This window comes from Phalacrocorax carbo, chromosome 2 (genome assembly GCF_963921805.1).
Source record: "Phalacrocorax carbo chromosome 2, bPhaCar2.1, whole genome shotgun sequence".
NCBI lineage: Eukaryota > Metazoa > Chordata > Aves > Suliformes > Phalacrocoracidae > Phalacrocorax > Phalacrocorax carbo.
The window spans coordinates 32,154,851-32,180,518 of NC_087514.1; the positions used below are offsets into that span (position 1 = coordinate 32,154,851).

The following is a 25,668-nucleotide window of genomic DNA, read 5'->3' on the forward strand; positions in this document are numbered from 1 at the left end:
GTGCTTAACTTGACTGCTCAAATAATGTTGCTTTGGCAGTGTCGATTTCAATACTTTGATCATGAAATACCTCATGTAAGGGGGGGAAATTAATACAGCAGTAGTGTTGATCTGTATAAACAGCCATTAATGAGTACATGTTGCACCTTCCCCTGGAGGCAGAAAACCACGTTTCTGCTGAGTTGATGAGTAAAATGAAATTGCTCACCGAAGATACTTATTGTCTTGAGATCCATTTTGCTACTGCTGTCTTAGCCTGAACTCCGACTTCGGAGCGACGGTTTCTGCATTTTCCTGTACACAGATCTCTCTGGGTACTGCTCTCCAGTGTTGCGGCTCTTAGTCCTGTTTACCATATGTTAGCTGCAATACCTTCGGCTCAGTTCCCTGAGCTAGACTAGGGATAGCACAAAGACATTTATAAAGGTAAACAAGAATATTGCTTGAGTGTCTTTACGAATAACAGAAGATAATTTGTTTGCCCAGTGGAGGAGAAATGTTTACTATCTAGCAAGGAAGGAAAGTACTTTCTCTCCAGCCTGTCCTAAGTAGAAAAAATTACTGCAGCTTAAAGCTGACTGGAGCCCCTGAACCTCTCATGTTAGATACCAGCAAATCTGCGGTTTTGGGGATACAAAAGAAGAGCCCCAGGATCTAGCAGGGGATGGGCTAAGGCAAGATTAAGAGAGACGTATGGGAATAAAAGTGAAAAGCCATATAAGATTCATGAGGTGTGGGGAAAGGGGATCAACAAGAAGATGACAAAGGTGGATTTCTGTGATTGTTACTCCTGAAGGTTGGCTGGCAAACACTCCCTCCTGACAGCATTTCATACGCATTTCTGCCTGGCCAAGATCTCATTTATAATTACAACTAGGTATTTAAATTTCTTCTGCACTACTCCTGTGTGGAGTTCTTTCTGCATTGGTTTTCATGTTTATTTTCTCAAAGGAGGAAAAACATTGCAGACTCCCCAGATATTCGAAGAAGAAAAGCCAGCCGTTTATTTAAGCTGGCTTTCAATATGCAGAAAGTTGCCTCCAAAAGAAAATGCTAATGTTTAGCTTTAGGCTTTCCTGGGAACACAAATAAACTGTTGTTTATTTTTTGTCTTTGGAGATTTTGTAGGTGTTTTTATTTCTTCCTTGTTCTTTTAAGCCTTTTTTGCTACTTACCTAGCACCTCACCTAACTTTGATATTTATCTTTGCAATAGAGTAATGTACCTGAAGATATGCAGGGTTTTGAGAATGTTTTCTTTACCGGTAGACAGAATAGGAAGTTAAAAAACCTCTGTTTTCCATTCCGTATCTGTTTTACAGCGCATGTTGAAAGAGACATATGCTGCCGCATGTGTGATGAGGCTAATTCTGTCTTTCCTTAATGGAGTCATTCACACTGAGCTTCCATTCTGATGAATTAAATGGCAAATTATGAATATAGGTTCACAATAGGCTCTCATGAGATTGCTTTGTTACAGCACTGATTCCTTGCTCAAAGCTCTATGAAACCCACCCAGCCCCAGGTCCAGGCTGGCCTGCTGCTGCCACTCTCCAAGGGCAGTTAGGGCTGGTTGAAGGCTTCGGAAGGCTTCACTTCTGGTGATCACTTCTGGCTATCACTTCTGGTACAGTGTTGCTGTGAAATGGAAATCAGGTCTTGGTAAAGCAGCAAAAACTGACATAGGTCAGACTATCCCAGACTATGAAGAGTTTTGTTTTTGAGGTTCCTGGTGGCACTCCCAGTACCTTTGTGCATCAGAGACTCATGGAAACAGCATAGCTGTAAAGGTGAATTTTTGAGTGAGTAGGTTCAGCCTTGACTCCACAGCCGTTGCCGATTGTTGAAGTCAAGGGATATTGCTCAGGTTGGGCTGTGGCCAACCACATGGTCATTTTGACCATCTGCATCTGAGCCTCAGTGAATGGCATTGAAGGATTTATTTTTAATGGGCATGTTAAACATGGGACAAATTTAATTTTACTATTGTCATTTAAAGTCATTTCTGATACAAATGATTTGCTGACAAATGAGACGTTAGGTCTACCATAATTTGGGACTCATCCAAGTTTCCATTCCTCTGAATGCAACTGATGCAAGTGATGTTTCAGCTGTGCGCAGTGCTCTTCAGTACTTTAATGTAGACGAGCCGTGCTGACCGTGATGATGAGTGCAGTAGCTAAACCCCCTATACATTAATAACAAAATGTGCCTGCCATCACCTCCTTAAAAAAAGCTGAAACCCCAGTGTGGTTGGCAGTTCGCTTCATCCACTGCAAGTGGAAACCGCTTTAAACAAACACATATCTCAAAGTTCCCTGTGGGCATTTTTAGTGCAGAATATAGTGTTACTATTGAATATCTGAAAATATCACCAAAAATTTGTTTAAAAGAATAATGAAAAATTAGCAAAATATCTAAGTTGTTATCAAAGAAAAGAAACTAAAACTTAGAGGCTTAGAATGCAAGCACAGTGTATAAAATATTCTGGCAAAATTTCCCAATTCAATTAGTTCACCATGTGCTGGTGTGTTCACGAAGATAGTTGTCCCAGCTTCACTAAAGTAAGGACAGTAAAATTCTTGTAGAACCTAAATGTGTTGCACATCTATAGTAGAAACGTCTATCATCAGATTACATGGCATTTAGATTCATGACGACCTGTCTTTTCTTTTCACTTTGATTTTCCCCTGACTTGTAGTTACTGAAGTCCCCAAAGATTACAGGGGCAGAATGCCTAAAAGTGCTCTTTAACACTTGACAGCAAGGCTCTGACGGTGTTTTACCCGTATTTTAAGCACACTGACAATTGAAGGATAATGCTGTACGCAGTACAGAGGGTTTACAGAAGAGGTAAATGGGGATTTTGTGGCTTATGATGGAGAGTCTTTGATATAACAGTTTCAAAAATTAGATTAGGGTGTATATCATATGAAACTCTTTTTCAGTTGTGCTGTAAATTTAATGGCAAGGTTTTGTTGAAATGAGCCCTTGTGGTCTGCAAGGAAGAAAATCAATCAGCATGTGCCTTATCATTTTTCTATATCCTTGGTAGGGATGCAATTAAATTCAGTCTGAAAGGTCACAGTGTGGGGTATACATTAACCTCACACTAACCCTGTATATGATATTGCCACTGAGAACAAGTTAATAAAGATATCAGTTGGAGCTGTACGTTTGTTCTCTTTTTTCCAAATGTATCTGCGTATACGTGCACTTCTAATTACATCTTTGTGCATAATGTCAGTAGATATCTAGAATATTTGCAGTGCTGTTAATTAGGCTGTGGGCTAGTGTACAGCGGAATATACAGTGGAGTTACGCAGTTGGTGGCCGAAAACACTTAAACTCTTTTGTTGCAGTTAATATTAATGCAAGGATATGTCAATGAGACAAAGCTTTGTTTCATTTCCAGACTCTGATGATGTTTAAAACAGCAGCTGCAAAAAGTAGGTTCAATTCCAAAGTGCAGTAGTGTTTCTGAATGCCATTTGCATTATACATATTTGCTCCAGATGAGGGAAATTAAATTTCTTACTGAGAATTGGACGAGTAGTTAGGTGGTGAAGAGAATCTTGACTTTTTTAACCTTTTAAATTAAGTTATGGGGAGGTATTTGATTTTAAGTTTGATTTGGGAGGCCTCTTTAAAGAGGAACCATGTTTCCCATATTGGCTATTAAAAAATCCCAGTACAGTGTGACATTAAGAACAGCAGTGCAGTTTCAGGGACAAGTTAGAGAAACTTAATATCCAGCACTTCTTTTCCAGAGACTAGCAGTGAGAGGTCATCAGATTTTACTTCTGAAAACACTTCTGCTCTGAAAATGCATTTGTTTTTATATGAGATTGCGGAGTTTCTAATGACTATATTGAACAATGGGGCATGAGAATGAGAAATATAAAGTTTATACTACAAATTATGAGATAGAGCCAGGGGAAGTGGATTTGGGCAAATAACAGCCTTTTAGGCCCACCTCTAAAGTATGTAATATTTTAGAGCAAATTTTGAACAAGATAATAAAGTCAGGGAAGCAAGTGGAAAATGAGATAAAATAAAAAATGATTAATAAATATTTTGTGCAAAGGGTAGCTGTTTCATCTTCTTCAGTTCTGTTGGTGAAGAAAGGCAATATATGTAATCTGTCTCATTTTTGATAAAGAATTTGAATATGGTACCCACATGGAGATTTATCAGTATGGTAAGAGAAAATGGAGATTTATAGAAGAAATTTTAAATAGGTAGAGAATTGAATAAAGAGGAGATGGCAACATTAGTCTTGAAACAGGAGTGTTGGGCCAAAGGGAGGCTGCTAATTAAGTTCCTCAAAGGAGATGAAACATATTAATATCTTCCTTTCATTGTCACAAACAAGCAATGGTGCACTTATGAATTTGCAGATGACTCAAAGGTAAGAGTCACTGACATTTCAGAAGAGGATCATAACATCATACAAGAAGGATTAGGTTTTCTTCCAAGTTGGTGTAATGGATACGGCATCAAGCATAATTGTGCAGAGCGCAAGGTCATGCTTTCAGGGAATCATCATCTGAATTTAGTCTGTGAACTGGGAACTCATCTCCTGAAAAACAGAAAAATCAAATACAGCTTTATTAGGTCATCTAGGAGTGGGATCCTAGATGTATGACCTATTGTACATCTAAGATCCTAGGACCTAGCCTATCTAGGATCAAGCTACCAGTATGATGTTGCTGTTAATAAGATAAATGCATGCCAAGAGGATAGTGGGTGAAGTATTTCTAGCAGGGAAAGAAAGTATTAGCATATTTTGAGGTGTTGACAAAGCACAGTGAGACTAGTGTGTACCATTCATATTAAAGAAAGATGAGTTCAACCAGGAACCGGTTCACAGAGGGGCTGTCAGGATGATCAGGGGGACGATGGATTGCGTGTTGTACAAGAAGGCATTGTAAAAACCTTGACTTGTTCAGATACTAAAGCAGAGGCTGAGACACTGCTGTCTTCAGGAGGGTAAATATACAGGAGGAGAGTAAACACCAGGGAGTGAAAAGAGCTAAATTTTAGGGTAAATGACACAGTGGGCATCAATAAAGCAAGTGGACTGTGGGTGAAGCGGGGCCAGGCAATAGAAGACAGTCCCTGGTTATCTCTGAGGTTCATGAACAGCCCTTTGCTGGTATGGCAAAGGTGAAAATAAAGACCAGCTCTAGGATGGACTTTCTTCAGTTGATGGAAGGGACTCGGGAGTTTTCTTGCAATCCTATGCTCCTGTATTTATTTAGGTGCTTCTTTTGAGGAATGGGATGTGCACATGCCTCTCTGTGTGTGAATGTTTTAATTAAATTGCTAGCTGCTTCCGTGTGTTTGAAGCATTCCCCTGTGTTGTATGTGTCTGCGCGCTGCGGGCGGTGTAAAAGATGTGTTCTTGTGCATGCAGCTGCAATGCAGCAGAAAAGGGGAACACTTAAGAGACCACAACTTCTGCATCTCCTGAAGGGACAGTCATCAGTTGCATCCGCTTATCCCAAGTCCTTTGCTATTGTGGGAATGTGCTGAGTTTCTGCTCCTTTTTTTGATAACTGGTGATCACTGCTCATGAGCACAACCTAAATATTGACCTCCCTTCTAAGAAACAGAAAATCTCCTTTCCTGCATGTCGTGGTTCAGCCCCAGTCAGCCAACTAAACACCACACAGCCACTCGCTCACTCCCCCCACCGCTGTGGGACAGGGGAGAGAATCAGAAGAGCAAAAGCAAAAAAAAAAACCAAAACTCATGGGTTGAGATAAGAACAGTTTAATAATTAAAATAAAACAATAATTATAATGTTTATAGTAATAACAATAGTGATAATATAATAAAAGGAAAAGGGAGAAAACCAGAAACAAACGATACAACTGCTCACCACACAACAACCAACACTGCTGGTCCCCGAGCTGTGATTGCTCCCTCCCTCCCCCGGCCAGCCCCTCCCAGGTAACACACCGGGCATGACATTACATGATATGGAATATCCCTTTGGCCAGTTTGAATCCGCTCTCTTAGCTGTGCCCCCTCCCCTCCTGGCTTCTTGTGCACCCAGCAGAGCACGGAGAGCTGGAAAAGTGCTTGACTAGTACAAGCACTACCCAGCAACAACCAAAACATCGGTGTGTTATCAACATTGTTTTCATACTAAGCCCAAAGCACAGCACTGTGCCAGCTGCAGTGAAGAAAATGAGCTCTATTCCAGCTAAAACCATGACACTGCAGCACATACGTTTCCCTCTTGGAAGACTGCTTGTGCTGTGAAGGAAACGTCAGCAGTTTCACAGACTCACAGGAGTGTTGAGATGGGAAGGGACCTCTGGAGGTCACCTGGTCCAACCCCTCGCTCAGGCAGAGCCACCTAGAGCTCGCTGCCCAGGACCGTGTCTCTGAGGATGGAGACTTGAGGGTGACAGAGGAGTGGAACAGGCTTCCCAGAGAGGTTGTGGAGACATTCAAAACCTGCCTGGATGTGGTCCTGTGCCCCCTGCTCTAGGTGTACCTATGATGAGATGATCTCTAGAGGTCCCTTCCAACCCCCACCATTCTGTGATTTGGCGACCCCACATCCTGTGGAAGTTTCTCTGTGGAAGTGGGTTGAAATCATGCAGAAGGGCATTACATGGGAAGATTCCTGGCAGTTACGGGAAGGTTTGCGGTGGCAGTGAGGTTTGGGTAGCTAAGATGCAGAAGATGAGAGAGGGCCAAGTCCTGAGTCAGTGCAGTTAAGTGCTGCATCCCGTGTTTACCTGGTTGCCTTCCCAAAGGCAGGCTGTAGCTCTTAAACTGACTCTTCAGTCATGTTGACTTTCCATACCAGGCACACTACGAGTAAGTACCAGCTCTGCTGTGTCACCTTCTAGCAGCATGTGCTGCTAAAAGCACACGTGTAGGTGCCCTTAGATACTGTAGTTGTGCCAGCAGTGCTCTGAGCAAAGCATGGCTTCCCTGCTGCTTAAATACTGCCGTTGGGACAGCACCTTGGAGACATGAAAGGGGCAGCTTGGGCATGAGAGGAGGAGTGGTTTGCTGGGCCTGATGTCAGCCCACAGCCATACACGTGGGCCCAGGGGGCGGCAGCTCTGCGCCAGGGCCATGTTTGTGATGCTCGGGTCAGCACTGGCGCTGCTTCTTCTCTGCTCTTACTGCTACTCGTCTTCCCTCATTTTGTGTCATCCTCTGAGGTTTGTAGGGCTCTGTGGATTTCAGGAGAAAGCATGTGTCATGATTTCTCTTCTCCCTAATCTTGAAAAAGCAGAACCTAAGATTTCACAGGAAATCCAGCCATTTGTTTCATCTATTCATATGCTAATGCATGTGTTTCCTTAACTGCCACACAAGGAAAGAGTTGAGATGACAGTTTATTCCACTTAAGGGCAAGTGAAGCTTGCTTTTTGGATCAGCCATAACAATGGTTATCCTTAGTGGGGTTGTATCCTGAAGCATCTGCTTCATTTTTTTTCTTAATATTATTCTCACCGCATCTCCGTACTTACATTGTTTACCCTTGACATGAATTACTATTTCTTGCAAATATATTAAACACATTATTCAAGTTTTCATGGCTGAAGCAGGCTTAATATGCATTTTTAGAAAACTATCGGACAGATTTCAGTGTTGTTTTTCCAATAATTTTACTTGCTGATTTACTCTGCTTTGAGAGTAAGATGATGTCTTTGGTGTCAGACATGCAGTATGGCAAGCCAACAGACGTGAGAATTGAGAGTGACTTGATGCTACAAACAAGAATGTGCGATTTTCCCCTTTCTTTCCTTCATCTAGTTCTGTTTAGTACCAACAGAAATGGCACATCTCCCACCTTCGTAGGAGTACAGCTTCTGCATTTCTGCAGTGAATCCAGAAAAGTTTGATCAGGACTTTCCCCAAGGGGACAGAGGAAGCTGTGGCACTGTCCACCAAACCCACCACTTCTCTGAGAGAAAGCTGCTTCACAGTCCAAATGTGGAAAAGTGCGTAGTTTTATTTTTTGTGGCATAAAAACCTATGAACATGCTCAGAAACTACATGCTTCACAGTATAATTTTCTGGTTGATGATGCCTTAAAATTATAGGGCAGTTTTATTAATTTCTGTATGGGATTATGGCGAGGTTCAAGAACACTGCTTACCCAATATTGAACTTTAACTTGAACACTGAAGTTCATGGGTTTATTCACTTAATATCTCTTGAATTAGTAAAGGTGATAATCACTGCCAGCCTTATCATTGCCTCTCCTGGAGGAAAGCAGAAAGAAATACAAACTAGCTTGTTCAGACGTGAGAGATGAAGTAATGATGGTCCTCATAAACTCATTACACAAGATGAAGGAAACTGGCCCAAAAGTTCACTTCCTAATTATTGCTGCAGTTACAATATAGTGTGGGAACTATTCTGTTTCAGGGAATAAGGGAATACTTGTTCTTTCAGTCAGAGGCCGTATTATTTTTTTATTATTGCTATCAGTATCATGATTCTGCCAAATAAAAATCTGTATCCAGACATTACGTGGTCTTCTGCTTCTCACAGTTCATTCTTTCTGTCTGTCAATGAGCACAAGTTCCTTCACCATGATTTGGAACTTCTTAATGGTGTCAACAAAGAAATGTCCATTCCCACACTGTTAAAAGAGAAATTTGTGGCTATTTTACCCTTGGGGTGGGAGAGGATCTAAGATGATTATATTACAGAAGATTGATTTCTGCTCTTCATGTAAAAGGGAAATCTGTTTCTAATCTGGTTTGAGATAAGAATTCATAGTGACCATCTGTGTGAAAATTTTACTCGTAGTAATTTATTTTTTAAAAAAATCTGGCTCAAAATCTCAGCTTTTTGTTTTTTTTCTCCATGAATAAAGTTTCCTAGATTGGCATCTCAGGGAAAAGCATCTGCTTCAGAGATGTCTTTGGAGGTTGTAAGTTACTACACTTAACATTTTAAAACGAGTTTTTCTATCATGCTGCCTCATACAGCCAGTAAGAAGTCTTTAGCTGTTGTGAGCAAGCTCTATAGTATAGACAGTCTGGTTTGGCCTGACTTCATTAATGATTAGATATAACCACACTTCGTTCCTTAATATGAATGTCTTTGTTCATCATTTTCCCTAAAGAAAAATAAATTTGACAGTGTGATTTTCTTTCATTATTCACAATTTTGATGGATTCCTTCTACTAAAAATGGTCCTGTCTCACATTTCAGCCTATTAAATAGGAAATTACAGCAGAATCAGACAGAGGGCTAATAATATTTAGAGAGTCCAGTCTGAGCTTAAATTTTTCATTGCCTTTGATGACCTGTTTAGAAATTCTATGGTTTTAAGTTCCAGCCCATTTTTTCAGTAGGTCTCAATGAATATATTTACTGGTATTTACAAATACTTCATACTTAAGCTGTATTCTATCCCCACGGGAACTTTTTCCTCTGGACATTCAAATAATTATCTGTTATTCACATAAATACTTACACAAATATTTAACATTCACATTACATTACATTATGTACTTACATTAAATTAATATATTGACATTAATCTCAATACAAATGTAAAATGTTAATTGCGTGTACTTGAATAGTCTCACTGCAGCACTGTGTTAGGTTAAGGATGCTACCAGGTATCAGAGGGGAGTAATGTTCCCAAAACTCCTTGACCTGGTTCACTGCAAGAAAGCAGTTAAAAGCCAAACGAGGAGATGGAAATATCTTTCACAGCTGTGACAGCACAACATATGTTACTACTTTGTGTGAAAACGAGCAGAGACAATTTAAACTCTGTGTTTGGCCGATTAGTTTTATGGTGTCTTTTCTTTGACAATAAAGATGCCGTTGGCAAAACCTATCCAGAAAGAACGGAGTGGGTATTCCTGCAGAGACTGCCTAGTAGATTGGGATGCTTCTGGCATACAGATATTTGCAGCAGATGTTTCCAATTAACTGTAATAATTCTGAAAAATAAATGAACTTTATTTAGGATCTCTTCTACGAATATTGATGTGACAGCGGTCTCCTCAGCCTGGAAGGGCTCATGGTATCGTTGCTCGGGGTGGAGAGGATAAAAAATTGAAAAGCAACGATCTGGCTCAAAAGCTGAAGGTCCAGGTCTTTGGGGGAGAATGAGGAGAAAACTTTTGTCTCAGTTTCTCTGTATTTCCTGGCTTTTCTCCTCCAGCGCCTGCCAAGGAAGGCAGCCTGGCTGCTGAGGCAGCGCCTGGGGACGGTAGCAATGCCATCGCCTGTCCACGATGCGCCATGCCAGGGTGTCACACCCAGGAGAGACATCAATTTCTGCAGGCCAGTGTGGGTGATTGTGTTAAGCCCCTGGGGGAATTTAGTGCCAAAATTAAAGGATGCTTTCCTTGGGTGCTGGTGCTTCTGAAGAGCTCTCTGTCTGTGGAGACTTGTGAGATCCTCGAGCTGCACGGTTGGCTCAGAAACATTTTGAACGATATATGGAGAGCTGAACTTGGTGTGGCTGTGCTATGGGATACCAGAGTGAGTGTGGAGGTTTCTGGTACAGATCTCTTCAGGGCCTCGGACTCCTGTTGTCTGCTGTGCACAACCAGATGGGAAGCTGTACTATTAAAAAAAAAAAAAAAAGGCAAAGAGTCTTTCTCAACTTGCATCCAATTTCATATGGCTTTATTTTAGCATAGTTACACTTACTGTCAAGTCCATATTGCTTCAATTTCTTCCTTATAGGTGTATTTCTTTTCTGCAGCTAAGCTAAGTAGTTTTAATTTGAATTTGATGATTTCAATATTTTTATTGTTTTTATTTTTTTGAGTACACCAGTATTTTTACCAGTTCTATTTATTACTCATTTCATAGCTTCATGCAAGACATGTCTTTGCTCTGATTTCACCTAGTTCTTCCTACACTCTCAAACTCTTATGTTATATTTCTAATTTTTCAGTTCGTATAGTAGATTATACTCTTTGGCAGTGACTGTAAGCATCACTAGTGTAATTTCTTTGCTTTTATTTTTGCTCCTTTTAAAAGTTAAAGCCATGAATGAGATTATTTGAACTAGGCATGCTCTGTTTTAAGATTCCCAATACAGATTCCACAAAAGAACATGAAAACTTTGGCCTTGTGGAGCTCCTGAGCATTTACCAGACAGAAGCAGGATCTCACTGGAGAATGGGAACTGGTGCAATGTTATCTTGAAGTTTCTGAACTTTTGTTCCAGTGGAAAGATATTCAATCTCATTTCTGGGCACTTTTTCCTAAACTGTGTCTGGAAGGGCTACTGGACAGAAAGCTCCAGCCTGGTGAATCTCAGGTGGCCATCTGGCCTAGCCACCAAGAGCATTGATCTCACTGCTTGTCATTTTAGCACAGAAACCCATCTAATCTGCTTATCCTGAGTTGCCTCTATCTTTCCAGAGGGTCAAAGGTGCATCTTTCTCCTTTCTAGCTGCCAGACCCTCCTACAGTGCTCTGGGGAGTGCGAACTTGCAGGTAATGTTTCCACACTGATGATGGCGAAATGATGGGTTGGTGCAGTGGCCAGAATCAGGTATCCTCAGGCAACAAGGAGAGTGCTGCTGCATCCTTATTTATCTTCCACATTCAGCTCTCCGAAGCCTCCTCATCTGTAGCATTTGCGAGGTGTCCTGCTTGCGATGCTGTAGAGTCAAGGTCCAAGTTCAGAGCAGGGACCAAGGTAGCCATGGGAAACAAAACTTCCTGTCTGGTGTTGCTACCCCGATGGTATGGCTGTTAGCTGTAGAAACCACTAGGAATTAATCTTTCCTTTCATTCCTGTTTATCACTCCTGCCCTTTTATGTGATGAGAGTATTAGTGCGGTTGCAATGCAAACCCATTGTGCGGGATCCTGCCTGCTGCTGTCTGTTGACACAAGCCTCAGTTATTACGTGCTGCTTCTTTTGGCTACTGGAAGCTCAACTTTGCAAGTTGTAAAGGTTCCCTATAATGTTTCTTTAGAGAAAGCCCAACTGACTGTGTAGAATCTTAAGCCACTTCATTTTCCGGTACTTCACTTCACATTATCTGCTTTCAGTAGAGAACTGCATGTTTAATAGTCAAAAACTTTAACACTACCAAATAGTTCATTGAGATGCTTTTTTTAAGGGAATTGTTTGCAAAGCAAACTTCCTAGCTAGTTTTCACCATTTGGGAGTGTCTCTAATTTACCGCGGAGTCAGGAAAACACAGAAGGTACGGTCATTGCAGTGATAGGAATCCGTCACATTGCACATGTGCAGCTCTGTTTTTTCCCACGTTTATCTGTCCTTCGGACACTATTAGTAAGAGCGTAAAATTATATGGAGCAGTATGGCTTTTGCTTTTGGCCTTTTTATGTTAAGGCAGAATTGAGGATAGCAAGATGATGCTGAGTCAAAATAATCACATCTGTAGCTCTTTTAGGACTAGCGCCAAAATAAGAATGAGACATGACAAGGGATCTTGACAAAATGGAAATAATAAAGCTAAAAACACAAATGTGAAGGATAAATGGTTCCTATGAACTTCATCTGTATTGAAGAAGAATACATCAAGAGCAGAGTTTGTATGTTTTTGGCTGCATGCCTGCATAGGACAAAATGTAGTTAAAACAATTCCTGCAAAAGCTTCTTCCTAAGCAGGTGGATGTCTGGAGAAATAAATGACTGACACAGCACTGCAGGCTCGTGGCAGGCAAAGCAGTGGTGCTCCTGCACGCTGGATCAGATTCTGGGCTTTTCCACCTCCATGAAGCCAAAGTGTTTCTAATGATTTCAGCAGAGCAGCATTGCACAAAGATTTATGTAGGCAAAAATAAGATTTAAAGTGGCAAACGTGCTGGGAATACAATTTTTCAGATTATTGGCAGTGGTTTTCCCCATCTATTTTAACCACTTCCTGGTCAGAGTGCGGCAAGAACAAAGCTATGGTCATCTGAAATGATTTTCTAGGCATTTTGAGAGATGCTCTTGCAGCATAGATGAAGCATTAATATAGTGTTGCTTTGGCGTGCCTTGGGGATTTATGTTGTGTTGATTCAGTGATGAATCAAGTAGGCAATATCCAGTGCTGTGAGTGGTACTGCTAACGCTGTCAGAGGAGAGGGCTGGAGCAGCTGGCGGGGGAAGGACGGGGATGCAGCAGCAGCGAAGGGGTGGCTGAAGAACAGGAGCACAGAGCAGAAGTCGGAGATGGTGGGTCACAGGTAACAGCAGACCTTAACTGGTCTTGTCTTCATATCGGTTAACAGTGGTATTGTACATGCAGTTACACTGCGTGGTAAATACGTACTTTGTCTGGAGGCATGACTTCAGTTGCTTATCCTTTATACCCTCCCCCATGATAAATATTGTTATAAAAACCCCAAATAGCACTGTGAGTGTTTTACTTTTTAAGAAAGGAGCTATTGGCAATTATTATTGTATCACTAAGAAGTAACATAAAGGACAAAGCATTTAACACCTCCTGTGCTTACTGACAACATTAAATTCAGGCCAAGAATGGCCTCCTATTTAAATGAGCAAATATCTAAATGACTGCCTAACTTACATTTTTCGCGTTAAGATCTTCTTGGTCATAAGCTCGAAAAAAAAAAAGCTGCTTCATAAAGAGAGGCGAGGAGATTTCTCTGTGTGTACAAGACCTGTAATTTTTTAAAGCGTATCTCTGTGCTAGTACGATCTCTTGGAGAAGATCTGTGTACGGCTGGTATTTCATAGAATCATTAAGGTTGGAAAAGGCCTCTAGGATCATCAAGTCCAACCATCAGCCCAGCACTACTATGCTTCATAAACCACACCCTGAAGTGTCACATCTATATGTCTTTTAAACACCTCCAGGGATGGTGACTCTACCACTTCTCTGGGCAGAATATTTCACATTCTTAATGTTTGTGGTTTAGTTTTGAAGGAGCTACATGTGTGAGATAACCCACCCTTATTTGAGTTTATTTTCTCTATGGTTCTATAAAATTAGGAAAGTAAAAAAATCAAAAGAACTGCAGTAGTTGGCCCAACTATTCCCTTCCAGTGGCAGGGAATAGGAATTGGTTTCCCAGGGCATGCTTTCCAAGCGGATGTTCCTAGGACATTTGTCTGAGCAAAGATTCAGGCTTTGATTCAGCATGACTCCTGGGATCTAGTACAGAGAGGATGCTAACAGCCACCCCCAAAATTTGATTTTAAAAGTAATGGAAAAGAGGACTAATATTTTGTCTTTCCTCTCCTCAGAAGCTAAAAGCAAAGATGGGGATGGTGCAGTTACCATTTGTTGAACATTATTCCTGAAACACTAAAGAGAATGTGAGGCTTTCCTAAACATATTGCATGATTAATTTGTTTCCTCTGCCCCACTGATTTAAAATGAAATGTTTTTCCTGCGTGCAATGTGTAAGGCATACTCATCTCCACAGCTGTAAGGTGAGCAGCTCTTTGCTGCCCGGATTCCCACGGCAGCGGCAAGTGATCTTGTCTGAAGTTAAGATGCTCTCCATCATCACGGGACTGTCGCTGATGTCTCAGAGGCAGCAGTCAGGATCCCCATGAGGAAGTTCACAGCCGGCTGCAGCTGCTCCAATGTGTTCCTCGCGGAGGGAGGAATGCGCATGAGAAAGGACAAAAACTGTAACGAAATCTATTAACAACTGCTAGGAAGGAAACAAGCTAGGGGAGATCAATTTTAGTAGAACAAAACCTATCTATACAAAGCCACCTTTTGTGTTGCAATAACTGATGGCTATGAAACAGGGTAACCTCTCTTCCCGGGGCCATGCTAGATGGCAGGGCAATGGAGGTGGGGAGCCCCAGGCTTGCTCCCCGCTCTAACACAGCATGGAGCGCCCCAGGAACACTTCCCAGCTGTGGCAGAGCTGTTGGCAGGCGTACTGCCCCGCTGGCTGCCCGGCCGCTGCTTTGTCTGCACTCATGGGACGTGAGCTCTGTGAAAACCACACTCCCAGTATAGGGTGGGGGGTGTATGCTTTGGGTGGAAGGGAAGCACGTGGGCACTTCTTGTTCATCTCCCCTCAGGCTTAATGCAAAATGTTTTTCTCACATCCTGTCTGTCCATCTGGCTGCTTTGGTGTGGGAGAAAACACATGCTGAAGCCCATGCAATTCCCATGGGTTTAATGCAAATACTGAAGAAGAATTTCAGGATTTGGTTAAGTGTGGGTTTTTTTCTAAAGGTAGGCTAATGTGATCCTCTGTGGTGTACAATTACATCTTCTGGCAAAGCTTGCTTGATTAAGCAAATCCCATCTCTGATCTCTGTTTTAGGCTTTTTTGCTAGCCTCTCTCCCGGTTCAATAAGATGTCATACGCAATACTGTTTACTATCTTGTCCAGTGTATTTTGTCCAACGCAGAGTCTGGAGGGGGTGAATAGGCTTTTGCTAACCCAGTGGCTGTCTCAGCAACTTATGTAAAAATGACAGAGGTCACATTCAAAGATTAAAAAAAGAATCTTGTCATCCACAAGTTATAATAGCAGGATTCCTTAAGCATCATGTTGAGTTCCTGCTGGGAGAGTTATTTAAAAGGTTATTTCCCAAACTCAGAGACGTACAAATGTTCTGGGAAGTCCTCCTTGACCCAGCGCTGGTCGGAGCAGTGATGCTCTGCGCTGTCTATCAGTCCAGTCTGTCTGCCACCTCCCGCACACGGGAGGAAGGTGGCAGGTGATGGCACACAAGCAGCAAAACTCACGATGCAAAACTCATCCGCTGAAATGAAGGCATCACAGTAGACAAAGGCTTGTCAGGGGTGATCCGTCTCAGCAGCTTTGATTTGGTGTTGTGCTTTATTGAGCCATGGTCCTGTAGAGACTTTCTTGGTAATTACAGGGTAAAGTCTCCATTGTAGATACCGGCCTTCAGATATCAACGGCTGGTGCAGCGAAGGCATACCAAAGGTTGAGCCTCTGCTTGCTGGCTGTGATTGATTCTTGATGCTTGAGATAGTTTTCATTATGTTTTTATTAGTTATTAAAAAAAAAACCACAATAACCAGCTTCCGTCATGGCCATGCTGTGCGATCAGGGCAAAACCTTTACGAACAGATACCTTCAGAGCTTTCAGAGAGCTCCCCTGGTGATCAGGCACCTCTGGCTTACTGGGCCACTTCACTCTCAGGTTTGTTGAAAGTATACTTGAAAATCAGGACAGCATCCAGTTTCTCAGCACCCCTGCGTAAGCCTGGCTCTAAATTCTTTCAGTCCAGCCTTGTGAACCAAGTTTGGGTGAGGCTTTCAGGTACGTGCCAATCCATCCATGGTGAGTGTGTCCAAGGGAGAACAAGTATCAAAGGACAATATAATATTCAATATAAAACCAGGTCTGATCTCTCACAGGTAGTGTGGAGTCCCAGCAAAAAGCATAAAATCACAAGAAAACAGTAACAGAAAGAAGTTGGAAATGCCTTCTCTTTCTGATCTATTGTTCATCTGCTTCAGGAGCTCTATGAATTTGAGCTGCCAGCAGCTTTTTTCAGCTGTTTTTTTTTTCTTTTTTACCAGTGTAAGTTGAACATTGGGCAGTATTGCTAGACTTCAGGCTAGTGCCACGTGAAGCAGGTGCACAGCTAGCCAGCTCTCTGCTATGTCCTGTGGGTATTTAGGAAGACAGCACAAACCGCCTTGGTTGCATTAAGAAATGTATTGTGGTTTAACCCAGCCGGCAGCTAAACACCACACAGCTGTTTGCTCCCTCCCCCTGCCAGTGGGATGGGGGAGAGAACTGGGAAAAAAAGTAAGATTCCTGGGCTGAGATGAAGACAGTTTAATAGGACAGAAGGGAAAGGAAAAGGTTAGCAATTGCTCGCCACCCGCCAACCGATGCCCAGCCAGTCCCTGAGCAGCAGCTCCCCAGCCAGCTTTCCCCCAATTTATATACTGAGCATGACATCATATAGAACGGAATATCCCTGTGGCCAGTTGGGGTCAGCTGTCCTGGCTGTGCCCTCTCCCCTCCCAGCTTCTTGTGCACCCGGCAGAGCATGGGAAGCTGGAAAAGTTCTTGATTAGTGTAAGCCCTACTTAACAACAACTAAAACATCAGTGTGTTATCAACAGTATTCTCATACTAAATCCAAAACACAGCACTGTACCAGCTACTACGAAGAAAATTAACTCTATCCCAGCCGAAACCAGGACAAAATGTTTGATGTAATTAACCAACTTCATGTTTTGAAGGGGATTGTTTGAAGGGATTGTTCATCTTTTTTTCCCTGCTTTTTAAACCAGTTTTCACTGTGAAGGATGTTGTGATAATGAAAGAGACCAAGAACTGTTAGCTGACAGTCTACATCCCATCCTGTTCTTCCTGAAATGAATCTTCCGGTATTAAATCCTATCTCAATGCACTGTGGTTAAATAAAATTTCTAAGAGTAGTTTCTTTTTCTTTTTTGTATATCCCTGATTTTATAAATAAATAAATAAATGCTACAGACATGTTTAGCACTGATTCAATACTTAAATGTGCTTCCAACTGTTCCTACAGAGCCGTAGTTCTGGTAAGAGGACTTGTATAGTATGTGCAAATGCTTACACAGAGAAAATTACTTCTTAATAATTACTTTTCATATAATGCAGTTTCCTGAATACAAACAGTTTTATCTGGTATGCTTTTGCTGAGCATGATGCTATCACTCCTGGCACCCAAACTGGGATAATTCAGACAGGTCTGACAGGATCAGGACTTGGAAGTGCAAGTCAGCCGTAAGAGGCAGGATGCAGAGCAGTCATGGCTGGCAATGAAGTAGTGACACAGGTATTCTTCTTCTCAGCTGCTCTATCACAACTTGTCAACAAATGGCAGGAGGATGTCATTCTTTGTCTCTTGCATTTATAAGCTCAGAATGAAATCCTCAAATCATAAACAGATTTCTGTCTTCTGGTGACTGTTTTGCCAATTAGCATGGTATCACTTCCATTTCCAGAACCTCTGGCCCCTAGTGCCCTATAGTCTGGCCAATTATTTTGAGCACACTTTAATCAGATTTGACTTTTTTTAAAAAAAATTATATTCCCTTGTGCATTTAGAGTTTAGCAATTTGATTTAGATAATCAGATCTTGCCCATATATCCAAATAATTCAGGAGAGTTTCTCCTGGTTAGCTATGGCAATATAGGATAATGGATTTGCACAATTTTTTAACCAAATCTGAAAACATTTGAATGTCATGAGTCAGAAAGAGCTTTGACCTGAAATTTAATTATGGAGTGGAAAATAGGAAAAGTGGGAGGATGCAGGAGAGGATTAAACAAAAAAGAAAATTCCTCATCATTCAAGACTTTGCTCCTGTTAAATGGTCTGAAAAGTCCTTGTCATACAATAGTTGGGCCTTATAAATGGGATAAATTTGAAGATTAGGAAGAGTGGAAAATGAAAACTTAATAATGTGATTTCTTTCTTCATTTTTAAGAAAAATGAGCAAGCTGCAGGGAAGAATAAAAGGCAAGCTGAAGTCAAAGGAAGCACATTTGTAGCCATCCATGTCCTAATGAGTAGCATTAGGAAACCATATGGAAGTATTTTGTCTTGACTGTAGCAGATTGAATAGGTTTGGTCTTGTCTGGACTAAGCAAGCCCGAATCTATCAAGTATTTGGGTGAAAAAACCAGTTGGAAATTCTGGTTACTACAAATGGAAACCAAAAACCATGCTCAAAAGCTTGATAGATGCTGGAAGCAGATGAGGTGAAAGCTTCAGTTCCATTATCAGTGCTAATCTGACAGGTGGAAAGAGAAGAAAGAAATTTGCAAACTACATCAGGCATTCTTAAAAAAATGCTTTGCTGAATGTATAGTAGTTCATAATTACTGTAACGTGGCAAACGAACTTCCTTAAAAAAAAGATTTAAGAAAATTATTTTCATTCTTGTAATACAGAATATTGAACTTAGATTGTATTGCTACCTTTAAATCTTCATAAGACTTTGACTTGTCTGCCCTAAGAAGGGGCTTTAGACACAAGATAGGTATACCAAATTGAAGTCTGCATGGCCATAAGTTTCCCGTAACTTATATAGAAGATGTCTTCACCTGAGCTAGTCATGAGTTTTTAGCAGAGAACAGACCATAAACCCAAATGATCTGTGTCTAAGCAAAATACTTTAGTAAGATAGATAGATTCGCAACTAAATACAGCCCTCTTCAGCAGTGGATGCATTCCAGCACATGGGTGTCTTCAGCATGCATAGGAGATACGCGAGTACTTCCCAGGGCTGACAAGCTCCCAGCCAGAGCAATAGGTGATGCTTGCTTAAGTGTAATTATGTGTTTAGTCTCTGGGTCTCCCATAGATGGAGAGAACGTCGTGCCATCCAGCACTGGGCTCAGGCAGATGGAAGGACCTGACAAGGTACACATACCGATGCCATGCACTGCTACAAATAAAACTGTCAGTGGGAGTAAACTCTCTTTTAAAAGTTAATGCAGGAAGAAATAGCAGTGACAAGTTCGACTGGAAAAACTGTAACTAGAGGAAGTCTGGAATAAACAGTGTTATCAAATTGGTTTTCATCAACAGCTAATCCAAATTTAACAAAGATCTCTAGGATAAAGACTGCATTATTACCTGATGCAGACTGAATACATCTATCTTGGACTAGTTGAAGATCTATGCAATGCCTATTTAGAGAAGTAATTTACAAGTTACACTTGTAACTTATCTCTATGGGCAGAGATATTCATAATTTGCTAAAAGATGTTTGCTTTATATTTGTAAAGATTGAATTTGATATCAGGGTATTACAGCGGCAGTGACTAAGCCTTGGCATTCTTCATTGGAGAAAGAAACTCTTGGTCTCATGTTTTCTGAAAACTGAATGCTGTATCCCTCTGGCTTCTGGTTGTAGATGTAAAGTAGGAGTGTGAACATGTATGTGTTGTAAAAGCCTGTAAGCAAACCAGGTTTTTCAGCGTAGCAGCATACTAAGAAATCTAATAATCCCTCTGCAACTCCAAAGACACATACTGCACCTTACTGTCCCTGCCAGAGTGTGCACTGTGCTCCTTCCTCTTGTATGTTTTTACAAAAAGATCTTCTCTAAAACTTTCATTCTGTGGTTCCTTAGTCCATCCCTCAACTGACTGCAAAACTCTTTTGCCACCTAAACTGCCCTGAGCAATATCTTTGTGGTTTTATACTCTTTGAGAGCTAAGGATGTGTCAGGTAGAGGTGAGGGACATCTTGGATGGTGTACATCCAAAGATACTGGAAATTAATGGAATTACTGTGGGGTTGCACCAGTGAAAATGATGTCATCTTCTGTACTTTAAAAATAATTGTGAGAAGAGTCTGAAAGTATTCATTTTTTCATGTGACACTAAAAATAATGGCTGGATCTTTACATGCCATGGATGTGGAAAAAAAGACAATAGGCCTTTAAAAAATCAAAATCAAATAGGATCGTGAAGATCCAGAGAGGGAAGGATCTCCAAGGAAAAAATTGATAAACTATGTTACATAAACAACATAGATAAATGATAAATCTCTATCCATCTGCTGACCAATGTAACTCCTATGAATTTTGGTTTTCACATTTGAGTTTGTGTACACAAAGTACAACATGAGCCCTTAAGTAAAATCCAAATTGTTAGAGATGAAGTGAGATGACGCAGGCAGGCTGTAGCACTCTCCTCCACTCCAGACCCAAGATTTCCAAGAGAAGTAACCATCATTAATGTCCTCAACTACCTCCAAGACAAAGTAAACCATGTATTAGACATTTTGCATTAGTCAGCTATCAGATGCTATGTTGCAGTTCCCAAACGTTGCACAGTAAAGGAGGAAAATGGTACGAGAAGAGTAATGCTGAGGACCACTGATTCATATTGACTAGAAACTTCTGAGAAGCAGAAAAGGGAGGACTGTCGTGGTTTAACCCCAGTCAGCAACTAAGCCCCACACAGCTGCGTGTTCGCTCACCCTCAGTGGGATGGGGGAGAGAACTGGAAGAGTAGAAGTGAGAAAACTAATGGATTGAGAGAAAGGCAGTTTAATAGGTAAAGAAAAAGCTGCGCACACAAGCAAAGCAAAACAAGGAATTAATTCACTACTTGCCATGGGCAGGCAGGTGTTCAGCCCTCCCCAGGAAAGCAGGGCTCCATCAAGTGTAATGGTTACTTGGGAAGACAAACGCCATCACTCCGGACAACCTCCCCTTCCTTCTTTTTCCACCATCTTTATATACTGAGCATGACATCATATGGTATGGGATATCCCTTTGGCCAGTTTGGGTCAGCTGTCCTGGCTGTGCCCCCTCCCAGCTTCTTGTGCACCCGGCAGAGCATGGGGAGCTGGAAACGTCCTTGACCAGTGTAAGCACTACTTAGCAACAACTAAAACATCTCCACATTATCAACACTGTTTTTAGCACAGATCCAAAAACACAGCCCCATACTAGCTACTCTGAAGAAAATTAACTCTATCCCAGCTGAAACCAGGACAAGGAGGAACAAAACTGGCCTGTAGGACATTGCACTTGATTATACTTGACCTGTTTTAGCTGAACTAATTCTGCTTGCCTCTAGCAACAAGCAATTCCTAATGTATTTTACCATTGGATGTTGCATCCTTTACTAGTTATTGAACAGTGTGTGCAGGCTGGCCTCCATGCAATTCTCATTTAGGGCTTCCTTTTGACTCTAAACTGCCTCAGCACTTTTTTTAAAGGATAGAAGTATATGGATTTTTGAGATTACTTACGTAATTCTGCAGAGCAAAAAGAGCCCATGTTTTTGATCCATCAGCTATAATACTGACCCTGGAAGCTACTATGCAATATGTTTTGGGTATATACAATGTTCTGTCAAAGAACATCTGATTTTGTTTATTGCCACAGAGTCGTGGGGCTCTGCTCATATAAAGCAATCCTGATCCTGCTAATGTCCATTTGGCAAGATCCTTAAGACAAATAACTTGATCTTATTAATAGATAAAAAGAAAAAGTTTCCTTAAGAACTGTTATTGAAGAATAAAATTAGAAGAGTTGGTTGCTCATTTACAGCTCTCCTTTCTCAGCTTAGTTTTGAGTACAAGGTGCAGTCGTACGGGGGCTGTTACTGTCCACTGGCACTACCACTCAGTTCTCCTTAAAATTATGTTGGAGCTTGGCCTCAGTGAAATGCTTTGAAACAAGTTCTTTTCAAAAAGTGTTTATAAATTCCCTCTAGAAATCTCCCTCTTATTTTGCTTTCTCATGTTACAAACTCATGTGCTTTAATTTGGAAGTGGCATATCTGTGACTGTTTGTTACTCAAGATAATCCTTGCCAGTTCCCCAAAAATTTAACAGCAAAAATGAGCCCCAAGAGCTGGGCCACCAGTGATGGCTGCCTGGCCCCACTGATGATCCTCAAGCCTGACCTGATAGGACCTGCTAAAAGGATGAGATAGGGCCCCTGGGGGACTGCCAGCAAGTCACCAATTAAAACTAATTGCATGGGAACTTATTGTAACGCTGCGATGGTTCATCAGGGACCTGGAATGAGTTCCTAGCTGCACTGCACCCTAGGGCTGCATGTCCCTTGGTCTTTGCTTCTAGAAGAAAACGCGCTGTTGCTTGCTGCTCTGTTGAGTTGCAGTGTTTCAAGATCTGAACTATAATTGATGTGGAGGAATCTGAAAGGGCTACTATCTATTGTGGAGCTTGGCTTGGGAATATTTGAGTTAAAATGTAAAGTTCCAATTGGTTTTAGCAGGGATCGTCACCAACAACTCGGGAGCCAGGCCAGATCACTTCTTGTTTCCTGATAGGAGAGAAAACAAGCTGAAGTTACATGAAATGTGTGCAACATGCACGCAATAGTCCTTTCAAAATAAGAAAAATACAGACATCTGAATTTAAAAGGGCTTTCTGCTTTGCTTCTCTGATTTCCAAGGGGAGCTTTGCAGAAAACTGGGATTTAGGTTGCTGCCGTCTTCCCCCTTCCTAGTGACTGCTGTAAACATCTGCTGAGGATGTCATTCATTGTCTCATCCTACAGTCATTTGTTATGATTGTGAAGCATCGTGCCTCCTTGAAAATTAAACTGGCAATGCTGTGGGGAGGGAGCAGACAGCCAGTGTGCTCAGAGGCTCTCCGGAGTGTGGTTTCTGAGCGGTGCAAGAGCAGCCGCCGCATCCGTGCTCCATCCCGGGGGTGACGCCTCAGCAGGGAGGGGAGCTTTCCCAGCCAGTTTGGGAGGGCGGGCGATGGCAGGTGGGATGTGTAAAGCACGCTGCTGTGTCATCATGCTGCAATTTCGCCTCTCCGTCCTGCTCCCGAAAAGGCAGACAAGGCTTCAAGTCATAAATTGCATTTCGTGTAACTCCTCCCTATTTCGGCTGCTTGCTCACACAGCCACCCACAGATCTGAAACAAAAATGTGCGAAGCAAGGCAGGGAGCTCTCTCACCAGTGCAGATTTCATCTCCCCTCTAGGCGCCAGGGTGCCCGTCCTGCGCCAACACTGTCTTGCTCCTCCTGAACATAACGAAGCTTTGGCTAATCACAAATACATAAGCATTTTTCTTCCATCCGTTCTCCTCAGCCTGTACTCGAAGAAGAAGAAGAAATAAAAGTCTGGGGCTGTACATGAGCGTGTCTTTGTGCCACTGTTCATTCGGCGGGCTGACAGAGGCGGCATTGTTCGCAGGCTGTGGCCGGCTTGGCAGCCAGAGAAGGTGGGGATCTGCGCCGCGCATACGGAATCGGCGAGCGGACGAAGACAGGGGTTGAGAAACTCCTAGAGCTGCATTAACGATAAGAGGGAGTTTCACAGCACCTCACTAATAGATTCTCCTGGTGCCTTCTGCATAATGCAAATGGGGTCCGGCCCGAGGAGTCCTCGATAACTAAAGGTAAGGCTTTTATCTTTATAGTAGCGTGGTAGCGATTGCTGCTGTTTAGTTACTAATTAAACTATGGGTGATACGACCGCAGGAGAAGTTGTGAAGTCCGCCTTACTCCTTAGGAGAATAAACCTTCATGGTGGCATCATGCTGCAGCTGAGGGTTATTGAAGTTTATCTGTCCCCTTTATGTGGGCTTAGTTCCCGTTGCCAGTAATGAGAAAACCTGTATGTGTTCCCATCAGGGGACGAAAAGACCGTTTAGTCTCCTTCTCCAGCTTTCTTACTTTTTAAGCCAGAAGCTACTCCATGCAATATTAAATAGATTTTGCTAATAGAAATACATTAACATATAGTCATTAGGCAAGGTAAATACTTCTTCCTATTACCAGAGACAGTTCCTCTCCCCTGCAGTTACTCCCTGGGGTGGAAAACATCCTGTACAGTGGTAAAAAATTAACATTTGTTCCACATACCTCAGCAGAAAGAAAAATCTTTGTTGCACTTATTTTTTCAGCTTCTTTGTAATAACTAAGATTGCACAGACTGTGATAAACAGATTTTATGTTGCTGTGCAGATATTTCTCCTGTGTTCTTACTACTTTGACGACAATTTTAGTAGTTTTTAAATTACTATTATGTTTCTAGTTTTAAAGGAAAGGTATATTTTGTCTGAGCACTTCTCCAGGTCTTTTGCTGTTCTTATTGCTGTCTGTCCCGTGTAATCGTTAACTATATTTTTGAGAATGTGTACTGCTATTTGGGGGTGACAACAAATGTGGTCTTAAAGGTGCGTGCCTTGGAGCTGCGGCTGTTGTTCATTTTGTGTGCCCAAGCTTTTGGGGTGAATGGTCTGAGCTGCGGTGGGGACCCCTGACACAACTCCAGATCTGAAGCTCTTAATGTCACAAGTGGCTTTTTGAAAGATATTGGGGGATTTTTAATTGATTTTTTTTCTAAGAGGGGGTAAAAAAGAGGAGAGTATAATTTGTGCACTGAAGGACTTTACTCTTTTCTGCCAGTGCAGCACTGTTCGTTGCATGTAACTCGGGAGAACACAGCTTGTACCTCCTGTTTGCCTGATGGCACGTAGCGGTCCCAGAGGACACACGCTGCTTCTGTGCTCCTGTTTGGTTTTAATCTTTAGGGAGCAACTGTTTCAAAGAATAAACACATTGCCTTGTAGGAGAAACTCCGGAAAACATCCTGCTAGTGACAGTGGCAGCCGCTGCCCATCACACTGGACGTCCCTGTGCCAAAACCGGTGGGGCTTCGCTAGCGGGCCAGCCAAAGGCCGGGAGCTGCAAGCTGTGTAACCGCGAGGTGATTGGCACAGCGGGCCAGTGAGTGAGGGTGGACAGAGGAAATAATGTTTATCCGTGGGAAACTGCTGGGCTGCTAGCTGCTCGCTCAAAGCACAGTCCCTGCGTTTATCCTGGCCCTTGGTCTGGGGGTTTGCAGCGTCCCCTTCGTGCAGGCATGTCAGCCCCGCTAATCCACACGCAGCCCCCCCAAGGCTGCTCGGCGGTGGGGCCATGTTGGGCACCAGGCAGGCAGGTAATGAACCTGTTCACTCCTTTTACGGAGGCTTTCCCCGTGCACCTCTCCTCACCGAGGGAGACGGCTCCTCGGCCAGACAGCAGGGCTGGAGGGGTGCTGGACCCCACATCCTGCCGTTTGGACATTGGCATTTTAACGATGCCCTTCTCACCAGGGAGGCACGTTCCAGAGAACACCTGCTACAGTAAAGAAGGACATTTTAAAGTAATAATAGGCATATTTAGACCGGTTTAATTTTTTTATCTATCAAATGAGAGAGATTTGTGGTCCTTGCCTCCAGGAGAGACAGAAGTGAGACCCTAGATTAGA

The 25,668-nt window shown here is 42.2% G+C and overlaps 1 protein-coding gene across 2 annotated transcripts in view; it reads left to right on the plus strand.

The window, feature by feature from the left end:
- Positions 1-25,668, plus strand: part of PAG1 (phosphoprotein membrane anchor with glycosphingolipid microdomains 1) — a 117,488-nt gene that overhangs the window by 44,471 nt on the left and 47,349 nt on the right. For both annotated transcript variants that reach the window (XM_064442496.1, XM_064442497.1), the window contains exon 3: positions 23,500-23,809. The gene's annotated coding sequence lies outside the window, so the exon portion shown is untranslated. The remainder of the gene's footprint in view (positions 1-23,499; positions 23,810-25,668) is intronic.